General features: G+C 42.3%; 1 long non-coding RNA gene across 1 annotated transcript; it reads left to right on the top strand.

Moving 5' to 3' along the window:
• The first annotated feature begins 1,669 nt into the window (after window positions 1-1,669).
• LOC125756356 (uncharacterized) lies at window positions 1,670-7,202 on the top strand. The gene is made up of 4 exons (XR_007414433.1): window positions 1,670-1,699; window positions 1,767-1,838; window positions 4,275-4,367; window positions 7,068-7,202. It is a non-coding gene; the product is annotated as an uncharacterized LOC125756356 (long non-coding RNA).
• Window positions 7,203-11,082: the final 3,880 nt, after the last annotated feature.

Raw genomic sequence — 11,082 nt, 5'->3', positions numbered from 1 at the left:
CCTCGTACCCTTACCTTTGAAACCCCACGTTTCTTTTGTGAACACTCTTCGCAGTGCTCTCTTCTCGACCGATCCTTTATTGTAAAACCACGGCCGGTCTGGAGGCGCGCGCTCTCTCCGCCCCGCCCGCCCCCCTCAATCCGCCCGCCACATGATTACACCTGTGATGCGTGTGTCGTTCATTCTCATCCTAATTTACCACTAATGCCCTATTTACCCACCCGAGAAGAGATTTTTCTTTTTGCGCGGGTTCTTTGACTCTAACCCTCCTGGGATCAATGATGCTATAAAAACGCATTGAAACTTGTAAATCTTGTCTTGTATTTATAGATCGCACTTTTAACGAACACAGTAACTCACAAAAGAAACTAATATAACTGCAAGGACCGTATGGTCTTTCCGCCTTCGTTTGTCCATTGCCAAGGACAACGTATTTCATGGAATACTGCAAAGCGCAATGTCGAAGCGGGATAACGGTCACGCACAGGAGAACAGCCTCTTTCAAGACATAAATAGTGGAATTCAATGCAGTATTGCTGTTTCTGTTACTATTCAGTATACACAGTACGTTGGCTTTCTTTTCGAATATAAACGAACTTGCCCAGAAACGAAGTTTGTTAAACTACTGTTTTGATGATTAGCTGTCGCCTTTCAACAAATAAGTATTTTCTCCTGCTTTTATTACGACGACGTGCAATGTACTTTTGAATAGTGTTTAAATGGGCAGTTTCAAATTGATAGTAACTTGCTTACATGCCCAACTTAGAATATATCAATTAAGGCTAACAAAGTACATCAATAAGAAAGAAGCTGCAGCTGAATCACACTAAGGGCGAGGCATTGATGGTACCATTGGTTCGTTGCTCAATAAGAAGAGGCAGGCACGTAGAAACGATTTTTTTTCGGGGGGGGGGGGGGGTTGCTACGTGCCTGCGAAGAGGTATTAAGTAGCACAGTGAACACCTGTTGTCAAAAGGCCCCGGTTTTCGACGTGTTCTTGTTTTGCACACGCACGGACGTGCACACTTAGCCAGCCGTAAAGACAGCAGCTGTTACTTTTAGCAGTAATTAAAACGCACCACTCGTGTACAGATGCTGTATATTTTTAAACAGCAAAAGCGCAGTAGTAGTAGTAGTCGTAGTAAGAACCGATCAGACGCGGTTGACACGTTGCGGCCGCCCGATTGTACAGTACAGTACAGGCGCGCGTCCGAGAAAGAAGTGGTGAACAAGCCATGGCCTCTAAGATTGCGCGCCGGCGTATCGGAGGCCATGAACAGGGAGATGCAGAAGACGGAAGGGAGAGAGAGTTGCCGCAACTCAGTTCAAGGATTCAAATCGCCCGCTGAGCGAGAGAGCCAATCAGTTCAAACCGAAGAACGCGCACGCGCAGAGACGTCAGTGAACACGTGACGTGGTTCAAACGGGTTCCGTTGAAAGGCTGCCTGCGCTCGCTGCAAACGAAGTGATGTTTCGCGCATCTATTTTTACCGTGTTTATCAATATTACGTGCGGTTATCGTTGTTGAATGAACACGTACTACTTACATCGCGTGTCGGGACGTTCGGCTCGCTGTTTGACATGGAATCGACGGCGGCGATGCGTCGTCGTGGCACCAGCCAACGGACGCGAGCTTTGAACAAGATCGCATGCGCGGGCCGTTTGACAAGACAGTCGCCGCAGCGGATACAACACCTCGGTGAGTTCAAGAATGTTACCAAATTGCGTTACTGAGTTACCTTAGTGCATGGAAAACTTTTATGCAGGTAAGAGTGCCTGGGCGGGCGGCCAGTTACCACAGAAGGGATGCTGCGCAAGAGCAAGGGCCTGCTAAAAAAGTATGCATTGTGCTAGTATCGCTGCTTTCTGTGCTCTTCGTTATACCTTTCTATGGAGCGGTTGCCGTGTGCGTTGATTACAGTTGAAAACAAGCTGAAGAATGCGCGTTCCATTACGGGATTCTGTGCTCCTGCCACGCACGCCTTGTGTTGTTGAGCCGTTATAACTTAGCTGCACGAGATCGTCGCTTGGAGCGACTTGCACATTGCCTTGTCGCCGTAAAAGTGGGTACGCTTTTAAACATACTGGTCGTTCCACACCCTTTCTGTGGTGTAAATGCGCAAGGTCGCGGCTCGTAGCACCTAGATGTGTGCTGGATGCCCATTTGAAGCAATGTATTTGTGTGAATCACGCTATGGATACTGGTAGTAACAGGACGTACACACATCAAACTTAACGGGAAGTCGCACAGCATGCATGTAGTGTGTGTGTTTTCTTTTTGGACATTACATATTTTTTATAAACGTTGTGTGACAGTCAGGCTCCTGTCATTTTCGCTGATGAACTTGAAGTCGAGGCGGAAATACTTTGCCGCAAGCAAAATTACACTTACGCTGTTAATTAACAACTCGTTCATCCACTTTTAAATTATTTAGGGAGGTAGTTTATATTAAAAAAATATTGTGCGTTCCAAGTTGTGGCATGCCGTTTTTTTTTTTTTGAAATCGCGAGAGTTGCACGTTATCCGAGATATTCAACTTCCAATTTTAAGGTTGATATCGAAACTGGCGCGGGACACGCGGCGTGTCTGAACGGCACGTGACAAGGAAGGGACGACATTTCAAGCAAAACTTGGTATGTGCTAAATTGTCATGCACCACAACTTTGTAATATAAACAACTTCACTCAAGTCAGCAATTAAAAAGTAGGTAATGAGTGCTTGATATTTAGTGTCAGTTCAATTAAGCTTATTAACAATTACATGCTCTTTTTGTTGCTGTGTTTGTGTGATAAAAATTGGGTCAGATATCTGACATGCCATTTCATATTTTCTTTGATGAACCATACACATTCTAATACAAATTCTTGTAACAGGGAATAGCACCATTGCAAAAGCTTCTTATCCCAAATGGTAAATGGTTTATTAGGCTGCGCTGGTGCATTGAAACACTACTTGATTGTGTTGTACTGTATAGTTCTTGTTTTCCTTCGTGCTTTGCTAAAGAAAGGAAATTGAAAGGGGGTTCTTATTTGCAGGATGCACAACTAAGATCTAGCATTCAGTGAAACTGGTGACAATGCTGCTTTAGTTTATGAAGTAATTAATTAGAGAACGCAATTTTTGATATCTGTATACGTGTTTGCAGATCACAGTGAGGTTACTGGTTCTCAGGCGTGATTACAGCACCGAGAAATTGAACAAACTAAAAAAAAATGGAATAGATCAAGGGGCTCAGTTTTTTTGTTCGACAAAACCTGATGAAGCCAAGGCAGGTATAGGGGAGATTATTTGTAGTTTTTAAAAGTAGTGTAGTAATTATGACATAAAGAGGAAATAATGTAGACAAAAATACAAACATTCTGCTGCCAGGGCCTGAACCTACAACAAAGTGTTGCATCTCATACTCCACCACTCTAGCTACGACATAGTCGTTCTCTCATCCACCCCACTGGGCACTTCTGTGTGTGTAATCCTGGCGGTGCCACACCAGCATTCGTAGTCATGCTGGTGTCGCATAGCCCGTGAAATCTACGAGCTGGTAGCTGATCAATAAACCGTCATGTGCTACCTGAGGGCATCAAGTTTGCTGGCACGAGGCCCTCGCTATTAAAGAACAAAAAAACGGGAGTGGATCAAGGGCTCATTAAATTGAACAGGCACTTCTAGTGCGAAGGACCAGGTCTGCACATGAATGGACTTTAGTACAGCAAGGATAGTTGTTTCAGAGAGAGGAAAATTGGGCATGTTGCTAAAGCGTGCCCAAGATTTAATGAAAGTAAGAACAGCAGAGGGACAGAAAAACTGACACAGTGCTCAATCTTTTCTGTCCCATCTGGCATTCTTGCTCTTTTACTGAATCTTAAGCTTTTTTGAAATCTCCACATTCATGATGTCATACAATAAATGGGCTCATTGTCATCCATTCTGCAAATTGACCACACGTATATTTATTTAATATTTTGGTGGGAGTGCTCCTGGAGTTTTCTTGTGTTCAAATTACCGATATGGCAAGCTGTATATCTCACCCTTTTGTAATACACAATTGTAGGAAAAATTCGACACCCAATGCAAATTACAATTATTTGCAGTGACCCACTACTACTCTAATACTTGTTCTTAATGCATCCTGGGCCTATTTTCGAGGACAATTTTGGTATATAATGAATGATATGCCTGTGTTAAGCCATCATGCTTAATATTACTACTTCTGTACTGTAAGGACTCTGTGCGCAAGTTGACGGAACTTTTTGTTATCTGTTATGCATGTATCCAGCATAGACAGCTGCTCAAGAGACAAGTGGTGGACAGCTTGCTGTGAAAGATGGAAGCATTCTTCCTGCAAGTCTGGACAAGGCCATATTAAATGGTATTTATTTGTTTCCATCACTACAAATCGACAGGTTAGACCTTTTCAATTGAGAGACTTATTGCTCCTATATTGTGAGCAACTCCAAGACAGGAAACAATATGTAATAGCAAGTGCATGTTATATACATGTTCCACTTGGCCATTCATGCTTGTGGCCACCTGCTTCTGGTAGGATGTGCTGAAAAAATATGTTGTCAGCTACCTGCACAGCGCCATAGCAGGATATCTCACTGTTTGAGGAAACTTGGGACATCTATGCGAGGCAGAATTAAATTGATTTTCAGAGTTTCATGATGAAGTAAAACTTGGTAAAACAAGTTGTAAGGTATGCATGCTTGTGTGTTAGAGTGCCGTCTTAGGCATTGTATTTGCCCTAACCAAGTTGTGCCAATGAACTGGCAGCGGACTATGGCATTCAAGTATTATTCTTTACATTTATGTGTAAAACAGCAATAACGAATAGCAAGACTGGTAGAGCACAGCCAGAGTGCTGACTACGAACTGAATGTTATTAGTAAAATCCAGCAATATATTGCAGTTTCAAAAAGTAATTTTCACAGAGGAAAGGAAAAAAAGGGACACATGAGGTGTCTTATCATTGAGCAATGTTACTTCTGCTGCCATATCTATTAATGGTGTGCCGACTATCTTGTCACCAGATGAAGCAAATTTTTGCATGCACGCTCCTTGTACTGTAATGCTCAGTGACTTCCATATTCTTTTTTACATTGTTTGTCCCCTACCACGGTGGTCTAGTGGTTATGGCGCCCGACTGCTGGCACGAAGTTTGCGGGATCGAATCCCGGTCGCGGCGGCTGCATTTTCGATGGAGGCGAAAATGTTTGAGGCCTGTGTACTTAGATTTAGGTGCACGTTAAAGAACCCCAGGTGTTCGAAATTTCCGGAGTCCTCCACTACGGCATCTCTCATAATCATATCGTGGTTTTGGGTCGTTAAACCCCGGATATTATGACATTTTTTGCGCGTTCCATAGCTTGGGCGTTAACATTGTCCCGTCTGCTGTTTAAAACTTCACTACAAGCTAATAGGATATTGTATTCCAGATGAGTTATTCGATGTCCTGTTTGATTGGTGGTCCCCTTATATTTGCATGTGATGTTTGGTGCTTGTTTGCCAGTAAGCACCTAGCCCATTTATAACACGCCATCAATCAACTTCGCTGCTAAGTTAGGGAAAACGTGTTTAACTTTTTTCAACATGCTGACTAAATCAAACAGCTCTGAATAGGCGTTTGATGTCTGCTATTTTTCGCTTCTTACAAACTGTGACATGTACCTTAGAATCCCACTGTGAAACTGTTCAACTCTTTCGTGATTTCTTACTTCAAAAGGAGCATTTGGCTGTCGTAGACTGCTTGTCAGTAAGTGTGGGTTTATAGTTATAAAAAAAATAATATTCTTACAAGTATATCCCACAGTGAATATGCCACTTTTGAAACAGAACATTTCTGATAGCTGTTGTGTTCTGCAGGCTTTAGTCTAACCAGCTTGCATAACTGCAGTAAAGCCAAAGTAAAATGGTGTTCTGAAGTCTGAAAACACACTTCATTGGTCAGCCGTGTTAACGTTTGTTTGTAGAGAAGCCTATGAAAGTAATTATGACATACAAAATGCACTTAACAGCATATCAGCTTGTACGATGCAAATTAAATTGAAGCGACTCTTAATTCTTGTGGCGTGGTGGAATTTTGTTTAGGAGCAATGAAAATATGCTACACGATACGAACTTCCAAAAGCTGTTTGCATCTCACTTGGGTAAACAGACAAAATTACCTCAAAATGTCTCGTAGTTTTTGTAAGTTTTCTTAGTAAACATATTGTTACTCAGTAGGCAAAGTTAAATAAGAGAGTTGGGCTAGTTTGTGTGATTGCTTTAGCTGTGACATATCTCCTAACGCCTATGCTGAACAGGAAAATGAAGAGTGAAGGGGCAGAGGCAGCTCAATCTTTTTGGCAGCTCAACTGCCAGAGAGCACTAGGCTTCAGCTGACGAAATTGAAACAATCAGACATGCAAGGAAGTCACTTTACGTGCAAGCAAATCCACTGAGCAATGCACTCTATTTATTTGACTGTTAAACCTAAAAACCTAACTCGTGTTTTTAACTAGATATGTGGGCTCTGACTGCTCTCTAGACAGACAGGCAGTAAGACTGCTGCATTTTCATGGCTGGTGATAAATATGTAAGTGTGCCATTTTTGAACTCGTTGGGCAAGAAGTGGCATGTCTTAAGAAGCTTACCAACAATGACTTCTGTCGCCAGTGAAATTTTTTTGCTGGCCTGCTTGAATGTTATTTCTGGCACACTTGTTGGATCATTTGTTTGTCTACTGGAGATATTCTGGGTTTGTGAATGAATTTCAGCAGTTGAAGGCAAGAGCTCTGCCCTGTCTCTCCTCTTATGTTTGTTATATGTCTAGATGGAAATTATGCTGCAGCCAAAGTGGTAAAGTATGGTTCACACCTTTGACATAGAAGGTGTTCATAAAGCTCTGGCACAGCGTGCTTTTCGTTCTTGCCCTCTTTTGCATTTTTACTGGGGAACGCAATGTGCTGGTCATGCACTGCAGTTCTACCCATACAGAACTAATCAAATAATTTCATCGTGACGTGTGCAAAGTTTGTTATATTTTTCTCGTGGAACTTTTAGTTATAAGTGTCCTGTCCTTCTGTCGCAGGCTTCATCTGTCACAAATCGCTGGCCACGAATGTAAAGAACACCTTGGCCCCACTTCTGTCGAGGGAACCGAAGTTGCCTGAACAGATGAAGAGCGGTGGCGCTACCAATAGTGAACGACTGTGATTTTATAATGTGCAAGTGTACGAACAATCGCGTTACGCTAATTTAACATTAATTGCATTCACTAGTCAAGTGTTGCAATATTGTAATGTGTAAGTTTATGTGCAGTTGCATTAAGTGAGCGCTCAATCAAGCTTCAAGTTTGCAATCCCATATTTTGGTGGTATTCATAGGGCGCACATTCCACTTTAAATTGTGATCTGCTCCTTTACTGAGGGTGCATGCAGGTCCTTGAAACGATTTAAAACCCTTGAAAAAGTAAAAGTACATTTTTAAAGCCCTGAAACCCTTGAAAACCTTTGGAATTTCTTAGCATATAGTGGCCAATATTGACAATACTAATTTCTTTCTGTGTTCTGTAAACATTTGTCTAGCAAACTGAGGGAACATGTCGTGCTCAATGATGATTCCGCTACTGTGTTTACCTTGCTTGCATCACTGCTTGACCGATCATTCATTTCGTTTCCGCAAGTGTCGCTCTGCCTTCTCCCCCTTTCTCTTGATTTGGCTCCTCGGGACTCGACTTCACTTCCAGCGCCTAGCTTCTCTTCTTCTATAGCAAGCTCACTACGTGTGAAAGATCTTCTAGCTCAACAAACATCCACTGTCCTATAATGCAGGCAAAATGTGAAAAAAAGTTGATGCTTCGTGCTAGAAACCAAGTACTTCTGACTAAAGCTGATGGCATTGCTGCTCAGGCTTAATGATTGACTCCCATGTAGTGATTGTTATTGCTCTTTTGTGTAGGCAAGAACCTTGACTTTATATGTAGAGGATATTTGCTAAGTTGATTGCTCTACTGGCATAAATCCAATTTGCACTTGACTCAATTGTTATCAAAGCCCAAAAACAGGAGAAGCATGATGACTGCATGGAGTCAAAAATGTATTCAACGATCAAATTGTAAAAATTGGGGATAAAATTTTGAAGCAGTCATTACTATTTTGTTTAGCAGGTCAGTACTTGGAAAAAGTAGAAGCGTCGTACATCACCGTCATAAAACTGAACAGTTTCTCAATGCCTGAAAAAGTGAGACGGGGGAACTGAACAAGATTACTTGTCTAATATAAAAGATGTCCCAGCAGCTGCATCAATGCTGTGAATGTTGTGCACAGCAGGAAGCTAATATGATCAGGTAGAGTATCGGACGCATTATCTCAAGGTTGTAGATTTGGTCCCTATCAGCAGCAAGTTGATTTTTCATCCTCTTTAATTGCTTTCCATTTATGTCATAATTACTACTCTACAGTTAAAGCCTACGAATTATGTGCTTTATACTTTCCTTGGCTTCATTGTCTCTAGGTTCTCACTTGGCTGAATCCCATTTTTTACTTCAAATGCTTAAAGCTGCCTGTATTGTTTTGGAAACTTTGTTAGAGCAGAAAATTGATACTTGTGATGCTGCCTTCCATCCTCCAAGAACCTTCTATAGGAATCCTTGAAGCTCCTTGAATTTGGGCTTTGAAACCAGTATGAGCCCTGTTCACTCCTTCAGCACATTTCTTCCCATAGTGTGTGTGCCTTGTCAGCAGTGTTTATGCTCTTTTTTACCTTCTGGTACCTGTAGTTGTCTAAAATTTATTTATTAGAGTGGTGCTTTACATAGTGTTTAACTTATTTTGTCAACTTGGATGCAGTTTGCACATTACAGTGGGAAGTTCTCGCTATGTCAAACCACAAATACTTAGGAACTTGAACAAAAGTTGTTGCTTAAAAATAAATATTTTACTTAGAAAACTGTTCTCTTCTTTCTTCCCAAGTTACACGGAAACTCGGCTAGTGTCCATTAAAACAAGCTAATAGAGAAGAACAGAAGTTCATGGCAGCTTTAATGTGTTGATGCTTGGCATGCGCCTTGGTGTCGCCAACCTCGGGTGCAAGTATAAGTGTCGTTTACTCACAGGTGTTTGCACCCTGCAAACACTACCTGACTGGACAAAGGGAGCCATGTACACTGCTAAAAATGACCTGTGTGAATATCTGTTGGTAGAGGAGACTGGTATATAGCTTTGGCTGTGATAGAGTTCGAGATATAATACAGATTTGAGTAAGTTTTAAACATTACCTCCTTTGCTGCACCTTACAGCGTGTGAAAAACAAGCAGTGTATTCATAAACGATGATGTTAAAGGTTTTATTCCAGCTGGCAGCAATCTGAAGCTATGTCGCGTAATTGAGATTATTGTTGTTTTGAAAGAATGGGCAAATGAAAATGTAGGCACTTAAGTACTGCAGGCCCAAGGTGACCTAGCTAGGCCTGCAGTGCACATGTACTTACATTTACATTTGGCCGTTTTCCCAAATCAAGAATGATCTCAGTCAGGCTATGTGAAAACCCTATCAACAATGCTTCAATTTGACGTTCACCGTTTTTTCAACGATAAATCAATATTGATTTCCTTAATGGTCGTTCAATTGAAAGTCGTGGGCCAATTTTCTATACTGGTCAACAGCTAGCTCAACGAAATTTCACTTGATCCACAACGTATTTTCAATTGACATTTCTTTTCCTCTCAATGATAAATCAATGTTGATTTGCGTAATGGTCTTTCAATTGAAAGTCGCGGGCCAATTTTCAATACTGGTCAATAGCTTGCTCAACGGTTTTTCTATTGATCCACAATGTATCTTCAATTGACGTTTCTTTTCCTCTCAACGATATATCGATGTTGACTTACATAATGGTCTTTCAATTGAAAGTCGCGGGCCAATTTTCAATACTGGTCAACAGTTTTCTCAACAGTTTTTCTATTGATCCGCAATGTATTTTCAGTGCCATCTGTTGACATTGCTCAATAACTTCTCTATGGTTTTTCAATGAGAATTTTTGTAAGGGTTGTCTAAAGTGCGCTGCTTCTCACGTAAGAATTCCTGCGGACGTATTTTAGATGCGATGTATCTTATGGCGGAGTTCAATCCACTGGAGGTGGTGGTGGTGGCGCTGTGCGGCGTGACCACCCTTACTGCGCATGCGCATACCCTCTCCCCTCCCCCTCTCAACTTCCCATCTCCCCTTCCCCCTCTCCATTTTCCCTCTCCCCTCCCCCTTTCCGCTCTTCCTCTGAAACGCGGGCTAGGCATGCCGAAATTCTCTCCTGCGCAACGCCGCCATAAGCCCCAGAGCATGCGCGTCCCCTCCACTTCTCTCTCCTCTCCTATGCTGCCCCCCTCTCGCAAGCCTGTCGACCGCGTTCCCCGCTCGCCCTCTGGGAATTAACGGCCAGGCTAGAGGGAAGGCAAGACGCGCGTAGCGTTCCTCTTTGCGTTCCACGACGCGAGGCCGGTAGCATGCCCAACGAACGCCAACGGAACGCGATCGTGCAAGTGCTCCAGCTTCGCATCGTGTCATGGTCCCCTTTAGCGGGAAATGGTGTAATTTTTTATCATAGCATTGCTGAACTGCAAACTGATCTAAACTTTTTGAACAAACGAGTACTTAGAAATGAGGTACTGGACAAAGAAGGCTAAAAGTTGATGAGGTAGTTCAGGTGACTGAACTATTGTGCAGGTCAGTGATCTGCACAAACTTCGGCGGCTATTCATGCGTCGGAACTTGAACTCATTATCAAGGCTTATGGCTGGCAATCGTAATAGTATTCCATAATAAAACTAGCCCAAGTTTCAGTCTTATTACTAATAGTGTTCGTTTCGCTTTATATATAAAGTATGGTAAACGCAGTTGAATAAATGTGGTATACGATTGCCGCTGCTAGCTAAATGTGGAGGCATTTGGTGGGAGACGGCCCACTACTACTAAATAGGCGGACACCATGCATCTATCTCCACTGCACTTCGAATCATCAGAAATACGAAATTTTCCGATAAACTGTGAAACTGAACTCAAATGACTAACTTTCAAGAGGAAAACGATCAGCACTGAAGACAATGACCAAG

The sequence above is a fragment of the Rhipicephalus sanguineus genome, chromosome 11 (assembly GCF_013339695.2).
Source record: "Rhipicephalus sanguineus isolate Rsan-2018 chromosome 11, BIME_Rsan_1.4, whole genome shotgun sequence".
Lineage (NCBI taxonomy): Eukaryota > Metazoa > Arthropoda > Arachnida > Ixodida > Ixodidae > Rhipicephalus > Rhipicephalus sanguineus.
The sequence above is the reverse complement of the archived record's forward strand: the minus strand, read 5'-3'. Positions and strand labels throughout refer to the sequence as shown.